The sequence below is a fragment of the Aphelocoma coerulescens genome, chromosome 7, assembly GCF_041296385.1.
Source record: "Aphelocoma coerulescens isolate FSJ_1873_10779 chromosome 7, UR_Acoe_1.0, whole genome shotgun sequence".
In the NCBI taxonomy this organism is placed as follows: Eukaryota; Metazoa; Chordata; class Aves; order Passeriformes; family Corvidae; genus Aphelocoma; species Aphelocoma coerulescens.
In genome coordinates, this window is record NC_091021.1 from 17,590,972 (window position 1) to 17,616,145 (window position 25,174).

Genomic DNA, 25,174 nt, shown 5'->3' on the forward strand with positions numbered 1-25,174 from the left:
CCCATGAGGATGTGATACCCTGGGTTTGACTCGTATTTGGGCTGGTACCCTTAGCCACAGGTTTTGAGTTGTGGGGTATTATTTCTGTCTTGTCCCTGTGAGTGTTGGGTCACATTTGCTGCTGGAGTGGAGGCAGTGACCAGGAACCCCTTGCTTTGCTCCCTCGGTAGGCAGGGATGTGATGAGTGCCTGCGATGTGCCAAAATTCCCAGGCAAGAGAAGAAGGGGAAAAGGAGGCTGTGGGCCCATCTCCCCAAGTGGGATGGGGAGATACTTGGTTCCAGTATTGTAAAACCAATTTGAACATCAGTATTTCATTTGCCCTTTCTCTAACACAACCACTACAAACTCTTTGGAGTTATGTTTACAGCTATTTGCAGAGAATTATCCTGATTAATTTTGCATTGGTGCCTGGCTCTGACATTTGGTGCCCATCTCATGGAGGTTTTGTGGGGTTCTCTCCCTGCCCTTCCCTACCCCCCTGAAACTATGTTCTGAGTTTTCTATAAGCGAGAATGAACTGTCAGCACTTAGCATGGCAAAAGATGCTCTGAATTTTTGCTAAGAGTTGTTTTGATGTTTGCACCTGTGACATAGCATACTTTTAATTTCTATCTAGCCAATCATACTGATATACAACTTGTATCATCCTGTGAATGGTCATTAAACTCAGGGCTAGGACACCTGATTTTGACAAAGAGAATTTTGGGCACAATAAATGTAAGTTGACTAGGAAACGTTTTTATTCGTCACATTTATTTCAATTAGAATGGAAAGTGATGTGAAATCCCTATTTTCCAAAAAAAATAAGCCATTACCTACTAATGGGTTAAAAATAAACAGAAGCCTTCATATAAAAAAAAAGGCAAAAGAAACCGAGAGAAACGGTAATGACAGTTTTGAAGTATCCAGTACCTGTTGTGACAGGAATAACAAATTAATTGGGACTATAACGGATTCTTTGTAAAGGTGAAGTAAACACACTTGACTGTATATTTTTCACCATCAGTTAAGTCTCAATTGGTTCTAAAAATAAACAGAAGACATTGAACAGTTTTAATGGATTTTGACACCTAGGTATTATGCTGTCACTCCAGTATAAATGAATCATAACTTTAGACTGCGCCAAGGAATTACTACACATTTGGAGAAAATTTATGGTGCACCAGGCTTTGAATCATGATGTGATATCAAAACTAAAGTCACAAGAGGAAAAAAGTCTGGCATAAATTATTATTTACCCAAGCCACACATGCCCATGTGAACGCAACAAGTATGGTTTGCAGGGTTAGTTAGAAATGCCACTATAATTTCTAGGTGTTAACACCTCTCTGAGTGGCTGTTCTGGCAGAGCTCCCGGGGAGCTGCATCCAGAGGGGAACGGAGCACAGATGCTGGGCAAACCACTGCAGCTGCCAGATGTTTGTTGCTTCTCAGAATTTGACCTAATTAAGAGTTTACCAATGAAGAGGTTAACAAAAAGAATTTCAGCACTTGACTTTGCAGTTATGTTAGGCTTAAATTTACTTCTTTTAATATCTTATGCAGGACTTGAAGATGATTAATTTCTTACTTTGAGGTCAAAGAGACCTTAAAGTTTTTGTGGCTGTGAACATCTGAAAAGTGATGGGTTGCTGGGTCCAAATCGGCCATCTAATTTGTGGTCATATAGGTAGGCAAGCCTTAAAATATATAGACACACATACAATATTTGCAGAGTCCTTCTCTTGTAACTTATTTGAAAACACAATAGTCTGTGCACTTGCTTAGACAATGAAAGCATGCTTTTAATACTCCTAAAGAAAACAGGTATAGATAGGTATTCTTCATTTCTTAGCAGGCTCAGTTGTGTTCAGTGGACAATTGTGTAATTGTGGTTTTTTAAGTCCTCATCAGAATTATCCTGTTTTTAAAAGCACTTCTTTTTTTAAAGTAGAGATAGGTAATTGTAAATATTCAATCTGTAGTACTTTTACAGCTTCCTCAACAGTTCCTCCTGTTTTTGAAGATCTTCTGAACTCATCTTTCCTAGCATTTTCCCTTAAAACTTGACTGTTTCTTCAGAGGTTATTATAAAATACTACAAAGAAGATATCCAATTTTTAAGACCCTATTAAGCAAAAAGGAGCAAATCCAAAAAAGGCTATAAGCAGACAGAGAAGAGGTTTCGTCCAGAAATCCATAGGGTATCGGTTTATAAAGCTTTCACATATTCTGGCTGTAATGCTTTACAAAAGTGGATTGATTCACTATTTTTGACCTACTGGGAGGCTAATCATTCGTTTAATGACTTTGGTAATCTTCCCTTCGAGCAGTGGTGCGGGTGCTGAACTCGCTGCTGATGGCCGTAGGGCTCGAGGTCAAATCCTTAACGGATACAAATACTCCGTCCTCCACCGAGCCAAGCCTGGCAGCACTGCCTGACTGCCTCTCTCTTCTGCTCTTGGCTTTGTTTTCCAGGCTCCATCCAGACGTTGCCCTTGTGCAATCTGGTGCCAGGGTGCATGGGCATCCATCAGCCCGCTCCACAGCGTTTTGCCTACAGAACCAAGAAACTTCCAAGATCTGCCATGTGACTGTAGCTGTAAAAAGTGTCCTGTTTCTGCAGCTGCCACTGCTTCTTGCTGCAGCTATTAATCTTGTAGAAGAGACCCGCGTGATGTTTGAAAGCAACTTTGTATAATCTTTTATTAACGAGGTTAGTACTGAATGGCTGTCCCCAGGAGGAGAGCTATGCAAACAACACGAGGGGTTTGCCCTGTTGCTGGACTGGTGGGGGAAGAAATGGGGAAAGAGAAGACAGAGGGGTTTGTTCCCTGAGAAACAGAAGGAAGGAGCATCCACTATTAAAAAGTCTAAGTTTTTTTTCCCTCCACTTTAAGATAACTTGATGTAAGTTATTCTTTCTTCCTTTGCCTGATCTATGTTTCCAAGTAATTTTTAAAATGGGAAAAGCCACTTCCTACAAAGGGCAGTGTAAGGATGCAGTTTAGATTTTGCTACAGGGAAATGGCACCATTGGCATTATTGTGCCCCAAAACTCACTTCAGTGGCCAGCTTCATGCACTGACCCTGCCCATTTTCTCTTTAAAAGAGTCCTGACAGCTGATCACTATCGCCTGTTCCCCAGCTGTCACTAAGCTCCACAAATGCTCTTCAGGAGGGGTAAAGGAAGCTGTCTGTGAAGTGTTCCCTGTGAGACATGGTGTTTCCCAGGGCTGATGCTGGCCAGGGTGTGTTCACCCACTCCTGCCTGTAGAGAGAAGTCACAACAAAATCTTAAAATGCTCAGTCTTCTGTAAGTATGTTTTAACCCACCTGCCAGCGTCTAGTGGATAGTTTTAAAATGTGCAGCAGGTATAATGGATTGGTGAATGAACACTTTCATGATATCCACTTCTTTCCCCCAAAACTGCTGCCAAAGCTTTGCCAAGCAGTAGTAGCTGCGCACAGCTCTCGCTTGGAATCTTCAAAGGTGGAAAGCCTCATCTAATCAGAAATATGCACGTGTATATGAAATATACAATATTCTAATCTGGGTTGTTATGGGAGAAACTGCAACCCACTGTGAGCATGGTCTCCTCTCTGGTGGCAGCTGGTGTGTGAAAAGCATGTGGAGAAAAACATGGGGAGGATATTTACTGTGTGCATGCTGTGTGGGTTTTAACGCTTCCTCAACCTGTAAAGGGAATCTTCCTGGGCGAAGTGGGAGGCCTATGCTGAGCATCCTGAACTGGGGTTGTTGGCAGAACTGCTTTAAGATTCCTGAGTTTATCTGATGCTAACAGCATCCATCCTGATGGGGATACTGCAGAGTGGGTGTTGGCATCCAAACATTTTTAAAGTTGAGTTGTGAGCAAAAGTACTGGTACCTGAGAAACTTCAAGCACATTCATTTTTGTAGCTTATCCAACCAGCGTGAAATGAAGAGGTGGAAGATACACAACATATCATGACTTATTTCCCCCTTTGCTTGTTTCTAATATGTGTAAATGACATTTTAAAATATTAAAAAATGTTCACCTTGAGTTTATAATACTGTCATTTAATTGTGTCTTAGTTCCTCTGAAATTATGCTAATTTCAATTTATTAATGCAATTAATTTTATAAAGGTTTAAAAGCTTATTTCCCTGTAAAGGATCCCAAAGCATTCTTACAGTACCATTACTTTGAAGTTTCTAATTTTAGGTCTTTTTCACTTTATGTTTATTTGCAGTGTGGCAGCATTTCTTTTTTCATTGAGTACATTACTTAGGCATTATCAATTAATTCTGCATGGATATATCAGTCTAACAGGTACATTTCTCTGATAATAAACTATTAAGATATTTATCTTATGGGCTTTTTCCTTAAAGGGACTATTCTAAAATTTTCCTTCTGGTGTTCTGCAAACTCCTAAGGTATTTTGTTTTCATAAATTATGAAAGGAAAATGTCACAAGCTATCACTGTTTCTGTGCTCTGCCTTTGCTGACAGCTGTATGATGCTCATTCAGTGCAGCAGATTGGGAGCTGAAAGTTTCATCAATAAATATGACTCTGATGGCTTCATGTCAACGGTCAAGGTAATGGCCTTTTATTACCCTGGAAACACACTTCCACAAGGAGTGTGTATATTTTTCTTAAATTCTTCTGAGGAGACTTTTTTTTTTACTTTTGCATACAATTTTAGTCATTGTCCTTCGTAACTGATTTATAAGGCATTTTAATTAAAGAAGAATAATATACTAATTTTTATTTATTACTGTGTGCTGGGGCAGAAAGAAATTAAGTGAATGTTGAATTGTCTTATTGTAAACTTTGTGATGACTGTAGAAGTATTTTAGAGTATTTTGAGATCTATGAAAATAGAAAGGGAAATATGCAACTGACCTATTTAAAAAAGTACAAAATGCAGCACTGAGAGAGTTTCAGTGTTAAAAATCATAGAGCAGCTTTATTCTGCAGTAATTGGATGAGACATAATTTTGTGTTTCATTGAATTTTTTACTTATTATTATTATGGTTAAAAATATTAATTTTTAAATGGAATTTTCCAGTCTATTGTACTAGTGAAGAAAATGATTGTAACACATGTATATACTGCCAGGAATAGTATGCATCCATTTGAGAAAGAAATGGGCATTATAATATTTCAAGTTTTCTCTGCTCTTTTGCATATTAAATACTTTCTAATATTTAAAATGTTTTTGCAAGTTTTAACTTTCCTCAGAGCTTTGTAAAGTGGTCTAGTATATGTACTTATTGTTAATTAAGTTAAATTTTAGTAACAAGCTTAGATAGGTTTCTCTATCTGGTTACTTTGATGGTAATCAATATTTGGCCCTCAAGTACTAACCTGTAAATAAAAATCTTGGGAAAAAAGATACCTACCTCTACAAAAATATTTCTCATTCAATGACTGTACTATGGTTTTATATTTTATCCAAGAGTTTTAACTTACATTTATAAGATTTTTTAGAATATCTATCTAGTTTTAATAGGTGTATGATTTTCAATCATATCTGATTTGCACAAATTTCTTATTAAAACATATATTCCACAAGACAGAAGACCAGCAAATTTTGGTGAAGTTCAGCATATCTGGAAGAACTGACAGCTGCCAATAAATTAACATATTAGTGAAACTACTACTGGGAGATACTGCTTTGGCCCTAATAACATGAAGAATGTGGCCTCTTTTCATGAAAAAACTGTGTTCATTTGGGCTTTTTTTTTAAACTTTTCTGCATGGGGTTTTAGCTTCCATCCATGTTAAAGCATTTTGTAGACTTTAATAGAAACAATATTAAAATCAAGCTGGAATTCCTTTCAGGCATTTGAGGAATAAAATAATCTGTACAATATCCATGAAAAGAAGATAATTTTTATTATGTGTCTTAGCCTCATCTGGTAGGACAGTAGTTCCTTTGATATAGTTTGCATCTGGTGAATCCTGCTGTTTTAAATTGTGGCACCCAACTGGTGCTGAGAAAATAAGACATCCCAAGTGCTGTAGGTGTTGGGCACAGTCCCATTGTTGCTGTTGGAGAAGTGGCCACCAAACCCTCCTGGCAGAGGGGATGCTCTGCTTACAGAGGTCCTGGGAGCTCCAGCCAAACTGAGGATCAGCTGCCCTGCCCAAGCTGTACCACAGGTATGTAGGTCTCTGCCAGGAGGGCTGCACAGGAACTCTGTGAAGAATTTGAAAGTACTAATTAAAAGTTATGTTACCAGCAACATGCTGACTCTGGGCACTTAATTGAATTGGTGTGAACTGCTGAGGTGGGAAAGAGGATCAGGATGAGGTGATGTGGCCCTGATCTGCAGCAGAGACTTGTCCTTGTTTTGGCAGTGCAGGATCAGTCTTTCTTCTCCTCTGCTGATGGTAGAACTGAAAACTTAAAATTCCAATCCTTGCATGCTAGACAGCTTCAAAAAAGTAGAGCTATGAAGCAAATAAAGCAACATTTTGCTGAAAGTTCATTCATCAAAAAGCTGCATATTTTGAAAAGGGTAAAAGTACTACTAGACCCATCAGGGATAAGTAAAGGCTATATACTATAGATTATTTTAATCCCCTTGCTAGATATAAAAGGGATAATTACATATTTGTGGTTGAAGCCATGTGGTGGAAAAATCAATACAACTTTTTTGTATGACACTTCATTAGTGTGAAAAATTTTAAAAGCTGAAAAGAACTGCCTTGCAATTAAATGCCTCTGCTATTTCAGATTCAGTAATGGGTTTGTATTATTATCTAGTTTATTTGAAATAGTGGTTGCACTATAGCAGTAATTGGAAAACATTGATTATGCACTTGTATATAGAAAACCTGGCAAATCATTACAGGGCATAGCAACAGTTAGTTAGCCTTACTAATGAAGCACTAATTGCTGTAAGTAGGTTAACATGTTAGTGAAACTACAGGGAGATAGAGCTTTGAAATCTTTTGTCTGTTCAGTGTTATGTATTTTTTAAAAAATCTTATTTTAAGAAATCTCATTTTGCAAACACAAACCACAAGAATCTCTTGATGCTATATTTGGAATAATTTTGTAGATTTGGTTTGTGTGGGTTTTTTTTTTTTTCATTTAGATAGAGAGTCTAGCATACTTTAGTCATATTTATGCTACTCCAATCAACATGGTGACTTTAATGTATGTAAATGGCTAGCTGGAGTGAAAGGCTGGTTGGCTCGATTGATTTCCTTATTCTAATGCAATTATGTCATCCATGCTATATGCCTCTTGAACAATTTTTTTTTAAATTAGACTGTTCTATGTTTGATGAGGTAGTAGCTAAACTGCTATATGACTACTTGGGATACAATAAAAAAAAACAAAAACAAAACCTCTTCACTTTCTGAAAACCTGAAGGCCCCAAATCTCTCTAGTAAAATGTATTAGAAATAGAAATGGATTATTTTATTATATCATTGCTATTGACTAAGAAAGACATATTACAATTTCTTTAATTGATTGTGCTACATTAATACATTTTGCAAGCTTTTGAATGAGGAGTAGCTTGAACTTCACTGCTGCTATCTGCTTAAGAACATATCTTTAAGGTGTGGCTTAATGAATGGCAGGAGGGATGAAATCCCGACCCTTCCTGAAATCCAGGGCATTTCCTGGCCATCGTCCTCACAACCCTGCCCTCCAGGAGAGGGTTGCACAGGAGCTCTCCCACGTGGTGAGGTGATCTCTGACCCCAGAGCAAGGGGAGTCAATGACTTCCCACCGCCCTTCCCTTGGTCTCCCCCAGACTCCTCCTCAGGAAGGTGAATGCAGGGTTTGGCTGCATGGGGCAGGTTGCAGAAGCCTCTGCAGCTTTTCCTCTGCTTCCCTCCCTCCCACCATATGGCACAGCAGCTCCATTGCATTTTGATGCTGCTTGGCTGCAAAAGTGCAGGGCCAAGATTTCCTTGTTTTAAATAGGTGTTAAATTCGCTCTCAGATTCACAGGAATAAAGCATGACCCCCTAAGAAGTTGCATAATGACCCTGACTTACAGAACATCTTGGAACAATTCTTACATTGAAAAGTAAATTAATAACAACACACAAACTTTGCTAACCAAGTGTTAGAAAATGCCAGTTGTGATTCTTACCACATTCCAATTTTTAAAAAATAACTGTGTGTGGTTTTTCAAAAGATTTTAAAGGGTAGGAGGGATGTTTTAAAGGGAAAACTGCTTTCAGTTGAGAGCTAGCCTCAACGAGTTCTGCTTTGACTCAGCTTACTTAACAATATTATACCCCTCTGTTCATAATAATGAGCTGTTTTGTGCAAAGCAGCTCATTATTATGAATGTAAGGGCATGTTTGGACTACTAAAGCAAATCATAAAAATTGCTGCCCATGTCGTATTTTTTCTTTGTCTATAAAAGATTTTCCTCAGGGTCAGAAACAATTATTGACCAGAGAAAAATCTCAAGTTCTACTTGGAAATTTTACCTGATGATTCTGGAAGGAAGTGAAGTTAGGAAACTAAAACTATGTGTGTTGAACACTATCTGCAAGGTCTTTTGTGTTAAGGAAATCACGACATCTGCCAATCTTTCAAATTCCAAAGGGTAAAGAATGAGGTCTGTTAGGCTGTCATCGAACATGACAGGCTTAATGTAAAGTTTATAACAGAAAAAGGGCAATCTTATTGTGGTTTATTCAGTTTTATGTTGCTTGTTCAGTAGAAAAGCTCATTTTTTATCTAATTTATAGCATTTGAAATACCAAACAGATTTTTTACATATCTCCTGAGCTCGCAGCTCTTCTTGGCTACCCCTTAGTCATTCCTTTAGGGAGCAGTCTTAAATCCTGCCAATTTAGCATCTATGTGAGACCAGACAATTGTTTTACTTGAGCATATCCTTCAGTTGTTATAGAGCTGTTTCTAACTCCAAACATTTTAGTTTAATTACTGCTTAGAATATTTGCTATATTTTTATCTAGGTTGCCTCTCACTTGAGCCCATTGGGCTGAAGAAAGAATTACTCCCCATGCTGTTCTGTAGCCTTTCTTGTTCAGATCTGTAATTGGCCCTGTGTTTTTGACTTTTTGCTAATAAGCAGCTTACTTGCTCTCCCACTAGACTCAACCCACCACTTTTGTTTCATGAATTTTACAAAGGATTTTAATAGATGCTTTAGGCTATGCAAAATGTTATATGAAGGAAAGCATTAATGCTCTAGCCTTGACACAAAGGATGTGTGAATGGCTGCTTATCATTACCGTCAGGTATCAGAATTTTCATTAGGAGTTCTGGAGGACAAAAGGGGAAAAAGCGTAGCTATATGAAAGAATATTAACCTATACTGTGCAACCAACCACAATTGCTTAGCATTTTACATTAACTCTCTTCAGACACTGGCTCTCATTATTTTTACACATACATAATAACCGCTTATTATAGCGGTACAGTTCACACTGATATATTGTAGATAAGGTTGTGTCAGCACTTCCATTATAAACCCTATTTTCAGAGGTTTAAAAGGCAGCTGTAAAAATTTACTCCAGACAGAAGATTGGTTTTCCAGGTTTCTGCCTCGAGCAATTTTTTTTAAACCAATTAAAAACAATTGGCTGTTTTTTAAGCTACAGAAGTAAACAAAACAAATTAAGAGGTTTAAAGCACTTTTTGCACTTCTGTAACTCACAAACCTTTCTTTAAAAAGAGAGAAAGAAATTTAGAAAACAATCTGTTAATGTTATACTCACTAGTGCTGTTCTGCAAATGAAATATAGACTGGGCATTGCAAAAGAGAGTTGTATACCAGGATACTACAGCTTAAAATTGACTACTGAGCGCAGTAGATGATTCTTAACTACAGAATTTTTTTAGCTCTAGAATATAAGCCTGGTCCTTGCCATCGCCAAACATAGATCTAATTTTTCTGAAGTGCTCACTCCTTCAAGGACTGAAAAGAATTGTTTCCTTTTAGGCTTCTCCTTGGGCTCTTTGGGAAACCAAGGTGTGATTTTTAAGTCACATCCATGGCAGCAGCAGCCCCAGTCACTGTAGTGTCAGAATGTCTCCTCAAAGCTCTCCACTCCTGCAGGAAGAAATGATCAGGAAGTGGTAGAGGTTAAGAGAACTTCTAGAAATGGGTTGAGAGCCTTTCCATTTGCGTGTATGACCAAGCCTGGCACTGCACCTCCTCAGAGACAACGGAGGTCAGCTCCCTTCCTGCTTTGCATTACACGGATACCTATGGAGGCAGCCCTGCTGGCGAACTGCTCGGTGGGGAGAGGCTCACTCATCAGTCTCCAGGTGATTGATGGCTTCAGCCACTATGTGACACACTGGCACTTTTCACCAGCTGTGTCATGAGGCCATGCAGCCCCTCATCCTGCCACAAATTCCCTGAAAGTTCTTGAGCAGAGAAGGGATGTGCCTCGAGTTGAGTTTGAGGACTTGTCATACAGGAGATGTGATACTGCCTCTCCTCGCATCTGGAAGGGGAAGGTGTGGCTGTCATTTGCAGTGCTCTTTCCTTTATTCAATCCTGTGAATATTGTCCAGGTGCCAGCATGGTGGATGGAAGAGCAATGTTGGATTTTGCTCTGTAACTGTACCTGGCAGTGAGAAAGAAAAATAACAGCACACCCATGGTTATGGAGGTTACTTGGGAGGTACCCAAATTAGTCAGCTTGATGTCCCAACATTTCAGCCCATCTGTTCAAACAGGGATTTATCCACTACTGTGAATTGTGCCTTAGTATCTACTGGGTAATATTATGCATTAATTTCTGCAAATAGATTTAGGTATGACATTTCTGACAGTTGTTCAGCTGAAATGGATTAATAATGCATTTTTATGATCCTCTTTTCACTTAAAAATATATTACAGTGCAATGTATTGAGATAGCCTCTAGTTTTAAAAGAAATAGTTTAAATATATTAAAATAAAGTTGGCTCATTTGGGGTAGACATGGGCAAAAGAAGAAAAACACTCAATGCATGTTCTTGAAGCCTTGTCACTAATTTGGAGGTATTTTCTGTCTTTCCCCTTAATTGATTTCACAAGGAAATGTCATGTGCCAGAAATGTGGCTGGGAAATGCCAGTGCTGTATCTTTTACCATAAGAACAAAGGACCAAATCCTGAAGTTTTTCCTAGGTCTTGGGTCTGTTTGCAATATGTCAAGGTCCCCACCACAGAACTGAGTAAAGTGTCTGCAACTTGGGAAAAAGTATAAAGGTACCTGGAACAATGGCAAGATTTTGGAAATTAAAGCATATCAATCGTGTTTTGAGGTGGCAGTTCATACAAATTGGAAAAATGTGTGACAAGCACAACAAGAATCCATGTTTACTTGTTTATTTCTTTTTGCTCTATGATAGTGATGAGAAACCAGAAATCAGTCTGTTAATGAAAGCAGCTTGGTAAGATATTGAACTTCGGACCCTACCAGTTTCCCTGAGTTCCCCTCCTCACAAATAGACTGCCATTAAGTTCTGTACAGTCACCATACCTGTATCCTTGTAGTTGCCACAGTACCTGCCCACAGGGCAACACCAATCCAGAAAGTGGCTGTTATGGGGCAAATCTGCACTGTCTGTTCCAGCCCTGCAGCAGCTGATCCAGGCTGCCTTACTCTGAGGTTGTCACACTGATGCACTCCCGGTGTCTGGATGATTCACCTCCTGGTTCCAGAGAGAAAACCATTGCTGCCTGCCTTTCTGAATAGTAAGCTCAGATGAGGTGTGGAGTATTCATAATCACATCTGCCTTGTGAGGCAATAGCTGCACGAGCATGAAATGTAATAAGAAAGAAAACACAGAAAAGAAATGTGGAAAGGTAGCAAAGTTCATGCATCATAATGTAGTTTCAATCTAAACACAAATTTAAATTCAATTTTAAAATTGAAGTGGCCTTGTTTATGGAGGAGCTAATAGTATCTCTGTAAAGCTCATTAGGTATAAGCCATCTTATGTTTTAGATTTTACAAAAAAGAAGCAATTTGTGTTTGCAATCTTGTAGAAGAATTGCAAATTAAAAATGGAGACAAAGTAGCAGGCAGGTGTCATCTGGGCAAAATAATTCATGTTGTGTTCCAGTTCTCTGATCTTTCCTGAAAAAGCTGTTTGGTATGTGCTTATTCAGCAGCTAATGAAGATAGGATATATCTCATTAGCTTTTTTGGGCAATGCACCCAAGTGTACTGAAACTGCAAGAACCCAAAGAATGAGTGTGCAATCAGGAAGAATGGAAATGGAAAGAGCAGTGTTTATTATAGTCTGGATACTTTCCATTTTATGTATGCTAAGGTATAGGTTACCCCACAGTATTTGGTGTTAATGATGCATCACCACATTTTTCTCCACTACATGGAACTGTTTCCATGAAATTTGTATGCAAGGAGATAAAAATATAATGGCTGGGCTTATATGACATGTTACAATTATCTTGAAACAAATAACTAAAACCAGACCCTTTTTACAGAGAAATTTAGATATTAATGCAGGTAAGGAAGATCTGAGTACAAATTTTGTCCAGCTTTCCATATGTGCTGTCTTTGATCACAGGAGGGACTCCTAGTAAATTGTTCTTCCCTTCAATTCTCCATAAGCCTACAGAGGCAATATTAAAGATAGATATTTCTATTTGCAATCTAAGCAGAGAGGGTAAAACTAGTCTTTGTGTCAGCCTAGTTGGCTGAGATCAAATACAGGCAGAATACAGATGAATTACCCTGATGAGCCATGGTTAGAATGGAGCCACAGGATTTGTCCCTTGGGAGATGTAACAGCAATGGAACAAGCTCAAGCAAACTATGTCCCTCAAAAGTGAAGACACAGCCAAGACTGTGAGTTTATTTCTGATCCTAAATAGCATAACTTTTGGTGTGGTTTTTGTTTTCTTTCTGCTTAGTTCTAGTTTATCCTCTAAAAGTAGGAGAAACATATGTGTCAACTGTGGAATATGAAACACAAGGCAGGTTCTATAAAGTGTTGGTATAATACACACCACTTTAAATAATTGTAAACTATTCACAGAACTGCATAGTCTGTAACCTTTTGAGAGTAGAACTAAAGAAGCATTGAAAGAGCAGGGTGTTGAGTACATTTAAAATATGTGGAGAAAACTGTATAAGCTCTCCAACACCTTTGACTAAAGGTAGATATGAATAACTAAAATGCCTCCAAACACAGAGGCATGATTCAAAAAACTAATGCTGTTAACTTAGAGACCAGTGAAAATTTATTTTCTCCCCTTATAAATTAGCAAAATGTTCTGTAAAACACTTTGACAGTGTTGTCTACAAAAGACAAACCAGGCTAAAAGCGGAGTTGGAGACGAGAACAAAACTTTCCTAGTTGGCTACAACATTGTTTAACTTGAGCATAGGGATCCACCTTAAGAAAGGTCCAAGGAGTGAGATGGAAACCAAATACAGTCAAAGGAAGTTGGGGATGTGGGTGTCAGGTTGTCAGTAATCTGACAGCTATGGTAACTACCCTCTAATCCAGCAGCTCCAGCCACGCTCTCGGCTGACACCGCAAGGACTGACTGACAGCTGAAGAGCGGGCACTTTTTACAGGCAAAAGTGACATCCAGTCTATTAAGGCTGACAAGCACAAAGCAGAGATTTGCCCTGAATGGTTTGGTACTGAAGCCTAGTAAAGGGGTTATTTGAAAGGTCTTAGAGAAAGTGTCAGACTCAAGATCAGATGATAACAATATTGTAATGATAGCACTGGACAATGAAGTGCTATGATTGCCCATACAGGCCAGGAAGATTGCATGTGTATATTGAGCTCCAGAAGCCAGTTTACAGTGGCAGATTCTCAAAGCAAACATGCAACAGCTGTAAACCCACTCTGCCAGAAACTTAAATATGGTTTTTTTCAGTGGATAATAATCTACTCATGCCTTTGTTACTTTTGCTCTGGTGTCTGAGGAAAAAACTAGCAGAAGGGCAATTAGTGCACACCCCCTAAAAGATAGAAATAATGAAAGTGTCACACTCAGCATCTTGCAGGTTAAATTAAGGATGTTCTCAATATTGAAAAAATACATTAGTAATTGAAATAGCTGCATCCCAGTCCAAATGTTAAGTAACGGAGAAATCTGGGTGTGATACTCTACTGTAGACTCATACATAGATGTGCTGGGAAAAAAAGGGCTAATAAGGAAATATGAAAAGGTTTAGCATTGTGTAGCAGTTAAGCAGCTGACTAGTATTGTGAAGCTCCAGGTGTTACAAATGTGGTCCTTCATTATAACAGGATCTGAATCTGCTATGGACAAGCACTTTTTAATATTTCTTTTAATGTTCCCGAGATGTTCCTTTTTCAGCAAAGCTCTTAAATTTTTTTCTGCTTTGTTTTTCTTGGTTTTCATATAAAATAAAATATAATCAAATTTTGAAATTAATTTTTTTGTTTTTGTTTACACAGAAGCTTAATTCTGTAGGCAGCTACCTCTTCATTTCCACTGTCCCTAGTACTATCCTTCAGATCCCTCATCTGGCACCCACACTTAGTGGGTACTAGAAACCACATGTATTAGCTGGCTTTTCAAGTAGAAAAAGTTTAAGTCACCTTGTACCATCTACTAATTCTTCAAAAATCTGTATAATTGTTTTCCCAATATCAAAGTGATCCCGCAGTTAGGTTTTCTTTTGTGGTTTTTTTTTTGTTTCTTTTAGTTGTATGTCTTTTTTTTCCCCCCTCTTTTCTTCCAGATAGCTTCAGGAAATCACCTCTCCTTTCCATTAAATTACTTTATGTAGCTCTGGTCTGTGAATGGAATCTAGTCGAATAGAGATAAGACTCAATTTTATGTCTCTTCTGCTTGTTGACTGCATTTTCCAGGGAATAGAGGTTTATAAGAAAAATGAATCAGATCAGGTTTAAAAACAACTCAGATTCTAATTGCCAAGGAAAAAGAATGGCCAAATAATGGCCACTGACAGAAGAATGAAGAGTTCACAGGAAAAAGCTGCTAAAATGTGCACATGATTTGATAGCCAGTAGGTGAATAGTCAAGGCTGGAGTAATTTTCATCTGTTGCTACCCATTGTCCAATTATTGCCTCTAAACAGAATTTTTTGTGAAGATGGAATACCAGTGGTGGAAGCATTTCTGTTTGAAGACAGAGGCATAATTGTAGGCTTTGCTCCAGGTATGTGGAAGAGCTTGTGCCTGTAGATGGCCGTGAGTATGGCCAGTCCTGCTGCCCAGCCCAGGGTGCTGTGGACCTCATGGATAGATGTGTTACACGGGCTGGCTTAATGAGATCTGTAGATTCTGGAGGAGTTTTTGGGTGTCATTGTGAACTGACAACATTGTGATTTCTTTGTTGAAGTCCTTTATGCTGCCGTGAAATTTCTAAAAAGTTCTGCTCTGACCTGAACAAATAATTGTTTTCATTCGTCCATGTGTTTTGGATTTCTTGAACATTTATATGATGTAGGTTCCAATTTTTTAAGCTGGTGAGACCAGTGAGTAGAAATAAATATGTGAGTGAAAGTATTCTGTGTGAAGGTCAAACCTCACTGTTTTCAAAAACAGTCAACAGGAAGTAAGTGAAAATTATATGAATATATTAAATGTAGTTAATAATACTATTAAATATACAGCATTCTTCCACATTTGTTCCATTATATATGTGTGTGTATATATAGATATATGCTGTGTTTTTCAGTGTGATGGTTTGGTTAATTTGGGGTGGGAGTGGGTTAATGTTTTTGTGTGTGTGTGTGTGTGTGTGTTTGGGTTTTTCTTTTTCTTTTTTCTTTTTTAAAGTGGTAAGCTAGGATTTGTTTTTATTTCCTTGCAGCTTAGTGTTTTATTTCAACAACTATTTAATGTGATCTTTTTCAGCACACTAGATTTTACTTAAGGCAAACAAACCTGCTTACGGATCTCTATGTTTCTAGAAGCGTAACACAAATACATAACTTTTGGCAAGGGTTCAGTAGAAAGAATTACCTGAAACTTGATGCCAATGTATTTGTGTATTTGCTGTTCTAAACTAAAAACCTGATCACTAACTCTGTTGTAGCCATCTGTCATTTACAAAATGACACATCCAATTTAAAACCACTAGGAAACAAAATGTTTAATCAGAATTTTAGGGATACTTGCTAACCATGAATCTTGAAGGCCTAACTACTTAGCTATTACTGTGCAATTTATCTGACAAGGGGTGTCATCTATTGCAGATGATGTACAAGTGCAAGTCAGCATCACCTTGAGCAGGTTACTTTGTTTGTCCTTTGCCCCAATTTTCCAGTCTGTGGAATGGGAAATAGAGATTTTCCCATTTATAGGAAAGGGATTGACAGGAGAGAAGGTTCAAGTGTGTTTCTTACATATCAGTCTTGCACAAAGTTTTTACTACATGTGTCTGCCCAAGGTATTAGAAAATACTGTAGGTTTTTGGATATTAGTATGAAGCTTTGTGGTGGAATTACGTGACCGGAGGGCTTGATAGGACAGGAAGCCTGTCTTAGTTGTGTTTTTCTAGAACATAACTAAAAGATATGAACACAGAGCACTGAAATGCAACATTTAGTGATGAAAATCTGCACAAAAGTTTTAGACAGAGGCTGACTCCTCCTGGGTCATCAAACTTGGTCCCTTTGTATATTAAACCTTTTTTACTCACATTGTGCTTGGTTTGTACTGCTTTGTAATACTAGCACCATAAGTTCCTAAGTTACAGAGTTACCCTGCATAAGTATACAAAGCAAAATAAAGCCCCTGTTCTGAGGAGCTCAGCTTTAACAGATGAGACAAATGGAGATGTGAAATTATTCACCCAGGATCACTCCAGAAACAGGAGGTCATAAGGTCTTTGAACTCCAGGAAGACTTAGGGTATTAGGCTGCCCTGGCTCCTTTAGGCTCCTCCTTGGAGTGATGTTCTCCTTCAGACGTTGTCCTATTTATCTTCTTTCACTTCTCCAAATAGAAATTTAAATGTGTTGCAGAAATAAAATTTTAAATATAAATTATATTGGGAGATAGAAATGCCCAGTGATAAAAACAGAAGCAGTATTTCCTGGGTGTGTTTCAGAAGATGGAGCTCTGACAATGATGTAAGCTTTTTAAACCAGTCATAGAGCCAAGAGAAATATAAATCTTTATTAGCTTCTTTGCTTTATTATACTTTATTATATGCCATTAACAGTTATTTTTAAAATATGGTAGGTGAATTCATTTTCCATACAGTAGTTGTGAAAAGCATTGCAGATCTAAATGAAAAAAAAGTAGAGAGAATGACCTCTGAAGACCTGAAAAGAGAAAAACTGGATAATAAATGTTCAATCAGTCTGAGGTATTTTGTAAATCAGACAACTTTTATTTGGTTATACTATTGTTTAACAGCCGGTTTAAATTGGGACCAGCATCCTGATTCTGGACAACATGGCTTTTATTGGAAGTCCCTGCCACTTTTAAACATCTTTAATACATTTTAAAAATAGAACTGTAAAAACCAGTAACCAGACTTCAAAGCGAAGACATGTTGTGCCAGAATTACGAAGCTGGTGCCGATTTTCACTGGTTGTAAAGCCTTGGGAGCACCCTGCGGTCTGTCCCATGGTGACAAACACCAGGAGCGCAGGCGGCTGGCATGGGAGACCCGCAGAGGGAGGGAGGGAGGGTGGCATGCTGGCCACTGGGGCACTGTGGGACCTCAGACCCCTGTCCTCCAGCCTCAGTTGTCCATTTGTGCCACTGCAGCATGCTCTGGCCTTAAGGAGGGGATCAGGGGCTTGGGGCATAGGAAAGCAGCATATTAATGGTCAGCTAGAATGGCGAGGGTCTTTTGGTTGCTTTTTGGTGGTACTTAACAGCAAATAGGGGAAACTGAGAGCCACGTGCCTGTAGTGCCCTGTGTAAGGGCTGTCATGTCAGAGTATGTTCATTTTACACCAACCATTTGAAAAGAGATTTCTAACATGGTTGCATACTGCTCCAGGAGTGGGTGGGTAGTGATTTAACAATTACCTATATGATGGTGCTGGGAGAAACAGCCAAGAGGGGAAAAAGAAAATGCTTTGATTCTTTTTATTTTTTATGTCTTTATTTACTATGTGACACTTTTAGTGTGCAAAGGTGAAGGTAGAGGCTCTGCTGGACTAAACTGGCTGTGCTCAACTGAGGCTCCACCAGCTTGAGCCAAAGACTGCCCTGGAGCTGGTGTTGGTGTCATTTAGTTGGTGTTTGTGAAGGATTAGACTTGGATGTTTCTCAAACAATTACTGGCAGAGTGCTGTGGTGCTTCAGCCACCCTGTTTTGCTTGACTTACAAGCAGGTCCCATTAAAGTAGCATTATTAATCAGTGCTTTTGCTTAGGAGTTGCTACTGTGGCTACAGCCCTCTCCCAAGAAAAGCACCACAGCAAAGCAAATCCCTTCCTCTGTAGCTTCCTGCAATGAGTATTTCAGAACTACTAGAGTGCTGTCTTGTAGGAAGGTATTGTCACAACATAGCTCAAGAAATCAGTTTGAGATGAGTAGGCTATGAGAAGTGGTTTATTGCCGTCTTCAAATAGGCAAAGATGTGAAAGGGATCTCTCCAGTGACATATCTGCAGAGAATGTTCACCTGGGAATAGGCTAATTGAACACTTGATGCCACTGCAAACCTACCTATGCATAACTAAAATGAGCACATATTTGACAACTGCACTGCATTTTAAAAGAAATTTTAAAATGCAGTGATTATAGAGCCCCAGGGCCTGATTTATATACATATCTGCTCAACACAGAAGATTTTATTTATGAAAGATAGGTTCTGTATCAATATTTTTGAAAATTAGGACCCAAAGATGTGTTCCATTAAAAATTTAGGGGAAGACCTTTTGGCAGAAAGTGGATTCAAGACCATGTTAGGATTTTCTCTGGCTGTAGCTTTGGCATCTGATTTTACTGTTAAAGAGAAATAAAGCTTTTGTTATGTATTAGAATCTTATTTTTAAATCCATAAGTGTTTGGCATCCTCTGCAAAAAAAAAAAAAAAATTGTGGGTAAGTGATCCCTGACATAACTGAGCTATTTGATATTTACATGTGACCATCATTATGGTTTCAGATCCTCTCACAAAACTTAAATAAGGTGTCTGAATAGCCTACAGAGGGCTCTTATAGGTCTTTCTTTCTTTAGTTGCCATGTCTAAAGGAAGTCAGGATTGGTTACAGCTGAATTTCTTCTAATTTTTCATTTCCCAGCAGTGCTGTATTCATCTAAGGTTTCTCCATCTTAACAGTTTTAGAGTTTAGTTAACTCTGATGCTGCTACTGTAATTCTGGAGAGCAGGTTACCAACAGTGCCCAAGAGAGCTGGTCTCTTCCAGATCTCCTGTGTGATGTTCTCCACAAGGAAAGAGGACCCAAATTTCCCCATGCAAGGGAATTTTGTTACTGATGGTGCTGACCACCCATGCAGCCCTGTCCCTTCCAGGCTTTCCAGCTTACAGTCTGTTAGAGCTGAGTACTGCTGCCACACACAGTCTGCCTAAATCTTGGCGGGGTTAAACATTCTTGGAAGAGATTGCTGACTGCACACTTAGCAAAGGAGCTTTTCTGGGGAGGCGGGTGAACCTCACCAGGTTCCCTGCTGGTTTTCTTCACTCCCAGACTGAATTACTCCCTATATGGAACTACTCTGGAAAGCAGTGTTGAACCTCCAGCTAATACAAGCAATCACTGTCTGCCTGCTGAGCAGCTTTTCCTACCAGGACTGTGAGGAAGAGCGTGATGCCCTCAGATAGGACTTCCAGTGGGGAACAAAGCACCATTGCTAGGTTTCCACATTCAAGAGCAGGGCTCCACACTGTGCAGGGCTTTGGTCAAGCTGGTGGCTGTGTGCCAGGGAGGAAACTCCCTGTGGCAGAAGTCTCAGTTGCCAGTGTAGGAGCTGAGGTACTGGGTGTGCAGACCCTACCTGAGTGGTGAGGCAAGGTAGTCAAGCCTTCTTGTGGGGGTTTGGCTGCCATCCTGGACATAAAAAGCTGGTTGTCTAGGTAGGATTTGTATAAAGAGTAATAAAAATATCGAGAAAGGGCAGATAGGAGACTGTGTGTCATAGTTTTGAATTTCTCTTTTTTTGAGTAACAAACGCTGATTTTTTTCATCACATGTTCCTTACAACCCCACTTTATCTAGCTATTGGATTTCTTGTAGGCGTCACAGCATGAGCACGGAATTGGAAACATAGCAAGGACCTCAAGAGAGTGCCTAATCTGACCTTTTGGATGGAGACTAAATCAAGATGCTTGATTGCCTGGTTTGCCCTTCAGAGTGATACCAGTGCATAGATAGTGTTTCCTGGACTGCCTTACACACCTGTGGATATGCACGTTAAGGCTCTCTATCGGTTACAAGCAAAGTGTAAAGGGCAGCGGGCTGAACAAGGCACCTGGGAAGGTCTCTGGAGTTGATGATTTCACTGGCATCCATTAATAAGTTGGGGCTAAAACCTCTAGTTTGAGGAAGAAGCCAGCTGAGAATTTTACAGCTGTAGACAAATACCTAAAAGGATTTGGTTCATTAAGCATTAGCAAGAAATCACATAGGAGTGCCTGAATATATTTTAAAAACAAATAAAGTGTAAGTTAAATACACAGAAGGCTTTTCTCTCAGAGAATAAATAAAAATTTTCTCATCTTTTGCTAAAGGTCTGCAAGCAGGAGCTTTAATGGAGTTTAGAAAAAGCGTACAAATAAATGTGTGTGACCATTTCTTTCACAACCATTTAATTTCTGACAGGATTCATTGGCTTACAAAACTCAGGAGAGAAATTAATGTTTTCCTGGGATCTATGGGTCATCTCAACTTTTTTCTCAGTGCCCCTGAGATTCTACTACCCGTATTTCTGTTTTGTGAATAAAGTGGTTAAGTAACAAGTGATAGGCTTGAGATCCTTCCAGCCAGTAAGTATTCAGACTTGAAGTGGAACTGGGAATGATGGGTCTTGGTCTTCTCAGTTTGTTGCCTCTGCCTTTTCTTCCTATAATGCTCTGTACTATAAACTTAAATTATTACTGCATGGCAGGAATCTTACCTTCATTAAACTGAGGGAGGTGTTAAAATTCTCCTCTGATCAACATCAGAGGAAAATACCTGTTTGAGGAAGAAATAGAATATCTGTATGAATTGTGATTATACTAGAACCATTAGAGCATTGAACTGACTTATTCTTTTATATGTAGTATCTGATATCAGGATGCTTGTTGTCTGGCAGACTTAGAGGTTGCCCATTTGAGCTGAAGTTCTAGATTGGTTCGACACCACACAAAATTAAAAGGCAGCAAGTCTGTTTATGATACAAATGCTTGAACGCTTTTTCAGCTGTCCATTTGACAAGTTTGGGGAAAATAAGCAAATAATGCTTAGCACACTCATTCACAGTGCTACACATTTAAAAAAAAAAAGTGCAAACTTAGTTAATCGTAAAAAACCCAAAGAAAATACCACCAACAACAAAGCAGGGAAAAAAAGCACCTCCCTGCAATGCTGTAGTCAATGGAATTAATGAAGTTCTGCAACTGCATTTTAATGTTTCCTTTGTAAAGAGAGAATCCCCTACATTTCTTTGATTTAATCCAGCCTATATTTCTTCTATGCTCAGAATAAGAAAGCACTACAGTTTGTGTCAGTAAGTGCTACTTATTTATACATTGGATTTAATTATATATGAAGATAACCCTTCTGGCTTTAACATGCAGTCTTAGGGGTTAATACAATTTTGTCTATAGAATAGAATATTGCCAGTAAAATCTCAGTCAAAAGACTTAGTCTTGGAATGAATATAAAAGTTATGCTCCTTCTACAGACAAGCATATGAATAAATATGAATGATTTATCTCAGCATCTTGGTTTCTTTCTTTTATTAAAAGTTACAGCCCTCTGTATTATACTTTGTTTCAGCAACATTTTCTGGAATGCTGCCTAGCACTGTTTTTGTTACAGTAGGTAGAAATTAAAAGAATATAAAAGTGCCAAAACTAAGTAGTATTGATTATTCTCTTTCCAGTGATATAATCCTTCCAAACCCAAACTTTTAATTCGCAGCCTCCTTAACCTGTCGGGCCTAAGTAGTCTAACTAGGCTTCACTTTTATGTGTTAAAAATGAGCTGGAAATTACTAACAAACAATTTTCTCTCATTTAAACTGTGAGAAACCTCTAACTTAGGGAAACTTTGCTTTTCCATAGAAGACATCTTGACTTGGAGAAGAAAGTGTTTTCATTGCATTTAAGAGGCTCAGATATGATGAAGTTCCTTATGTGACACATGAACTTGGGAATGATCCTAGCTCTAGATTTTAGGTACCTGTGATCCCCTAGGAAAAGTCAATGAATGTCCTGAACATGTAAATAGAGTTGGCTGCTGTGGCCTAAATATTGTTAAAAATCAATAATGATGGTGAACTGCTCAAAACTGCAGCATCCCCTGCAAGGGTCATGCACAAAGGCCTTTGTAAAAATACTGCTGTAAACTGAGGGTGACAAGGAAGGAGAGGGAGCTGTGTGAGACAGCAGGATCCAGCCCAGCCCATGCAGAGGCAGGTGGCTCCATGCTGCTTTTGTTAAGCTGCCCTTGATACTGCTCAAGATTGTGCCAAGCATTGTGTATACAGCAGCTTTGAGCTCAGCGATTGGGAAGCATTTTTAAGTTGTCACAAGAAAATGAGTCAAAGCAGAAGCAATATTAATAACACCATTGTTATTCCTTTATTGTGGTATTTATCCCCACACGTAATATCTCATTTTATTATCAGATGCTCGTACCAGTGAGAAGACAGTCTTTATCTAGAACAGTTTATCAATCCTTTATCTAGAACAAGCTTATCAATCAAACCTTGTTGGTTTGGACTGTAATGGAAAGGCTTATCCTTATACCCTTTGTTCTCTGGTTTTCTCCTTTTTCTGCTTACACTAGAAACTTGCTAGGGTTGATGGCTGTATCTGTCTAGTTGGACAAAGCATAACACAATTGATAAGAAAAAAAGCACAAAAACGAGACCTGAAACAGAGTAATGACAGGATATAGTCTTCAGTAGGAGTTACCCTATGGGGGTAAATCAAGGAAATAAATCAATGGGGAAAAAGAAAATGTAAATAAATGTATAAAACCAGGGAGATTTGTTAATAGAGTATCTGAAACCATAGAGTGACACCCTCCTAGTTTCTGCTTTGGTCTGCATTTTCTTACATGACTTTAGAGAAGGAAAGAATACTTTAAATAAACTGCTGCTATCACTGTGGAAAAAAAATTGGTTTTGCTTTTGTTTTGGAGCCTGCTTGGTGAATTTCCTTGAAATCAGTGAGGTTTGTGTAGGTCACTAATCTCAGCTAATTAGTTCTGGAGGCAAGCCAGCTAAAGGGAAGCTCATCTTTCTCTTAAAGTGAGTGAGCAGTGCAGCATGACAAGGGAGAGAAAGGTCTGGTGGTTTGTGCCCTAATGCTTATTTCTGAGAATTGAATTTTGGATGTATGTGAGAAAAGAATACGAGTCAGAACTTGGAATGCAGAGAACGTTATGTATTGGGTCTTGCCACTATAGTGGGCTACTGGCATTGTCCGTAAATTTGGATTGGGATGAATAAGGGTATAAGAGGAAAGTAGGGTACAAGCTTGAGAAAAGCATAGGAAGACTTTCAGTTTAACTACATCCAAAATTTAGATACTTAACCGTATAATAGCAGAAAAAAGCAGCAATGCTTCATTTTCCAGGATCTGCTGTAGCAACAATAACCTGTATGGAATGGCTCCCATGCTCCTCCTACTTCTGCTCTTGTCTGCAAGTCATTCTTGCAATAGGCAGGTAAAGATGAGTCAAATATTCCTCCAGATTTTTCTTAGCAGAAATAGATCCTGATACATACAAAAAGCTGAAGGAAGAGCAGTTCTGCCTGTATTTAGTATTGGCTTTCATTGCAAAACAGGATATACTTCTGCCAATTTACAGTGGCAAAACTGGTGGTGTCACAGACCAAAGGGCACCATCTGCTCAGTGCAGAGGGGAAAAGGAGGCAGCAGCAGGGTGATGGTTGAAGGGTGAAAATATGAACTCTTAGACCCAAACCAAAAAACACTTGTCTGAGTGAAGTTTTCAGGACTGGGCCCTTTGGGAAATGCATGCTGATGAATGCTCTCTCTTACACTTGGTTGTAGAACAAGATCAAGCCTTGTGCTACAGCTTTAATTTGACCTGTGGTGGGTGTACACCAGGAGCCTCTTTCCTACTAAAGCATCTGTGATTTTGAGTTTCTGAGTTTGTTTTGACTCTCTTTTCAGAATTACTGTACATCCTTAAATGCCATTAATTTTGGATTGATTCATACCTATTAAAATCTAAGAATCTCTCAGGAGATACCAGGTATATTGCTAGAAAGTGTGTTTCCAAAACAAAACAGATTTTTTTTTTTTAAAGACTGACTGCTGAGAGAATATGTGTGGTTTTTGTAGTAGAAGTTTCGTAGAAAGCCAGTTCACAAATGAAATTGTCATCAGATACAGTGGATCAAGAAAACATTTATAAAGACTTCTATTGCTGAGCCAGGAAAGCCTGTTGTTAGTGACAAACTTTAGTGATAGGCTCATATGACAGCTCTATCTCAAATTTATTTACTTACTTTTTGTATGATAGGTGCATTTCAGCTGATGGAGGCTAAAGTTTTTGTTAATATGAGGGATGACATAATATCTGCTGTACCAATCATATGTTTTTCTGTCATGGAATTTTAAAATATGTTAATTAATATCTTGGCAGAAAATGCAGTATGGCAGAGCTTCTGTCACCCAAGGACCCTCGTGGGGTTCTGTTAGTTCCCATGCAAACCTAAAAAATAAGCTACAGCAGCAATGGGTTCTGGTAGAATATAATGAAAGACTGCTTGCCTAAGTAGGCAGGCGAAGCAGCATTTGATGCATCTCTGCTGTAGAGCTCAGAGTCTCTGTTGTATCAAACACACAAAGACATGCTGGACTTTAAGTCACTATTTTGTTATTGCAGAAGAATGTACTCCATGTGCAGAGCTATGTGTTTGCTCTCACAATTGTGGTTTTCTCACTTCCAGTCGTCCTGTTTGTAGTAGCAATTGCTTCTTGGTAGCCTGCTGGTGACCTGGGATAATCACCTTTGTTAGTTAATTACTTCGGGGAGCAAACATGGGATCAGATAATTTGTGAGTGATTAGTGGGTCTGGAAATGCGAGGAGGCTGATAACTTTG

At 38.8% G+C, this 25,174-nt stretch overlaps 1 long non-coding RNA gene across 5 annotated transcripts in view; it reads left to right on the forward strand.

Annotated features, from left to right (window-relative positions):
- LOC138112949 (uncharacterized) overlaps positions 1 to 25,174 on the forward strand; it is a 93,937-nt gene that overhangs the window by 60,514 nt on the left and 8,249 nt on the right. Inside the window, exons 3-6 of one of the 5 annotated variants that reach the window (XR_011151933.1) lie at positions 2,461 to 2,698; positions 3,095 to 3,298; positions 4,478 to 4,565; positions 5,547 to 6,136. This is a non-coding gene — a long non-coding RNA (uncharacterized lncRNA). Of the gene's footprint in view, positions 1 to 2,460; positions 2,699 to 3,094; positions 3,299 to 4,217; positions 4,298 to 4,477; positions 4,566 to 5,546; positions 6,137 to 25,174 lie in introns of all 5 variants that reach the window. The other 4 variants (XR_011151934.1, XR_011151929.1, XR_011151931.1 and 1 more) reach the window with 4 other exon arrangements.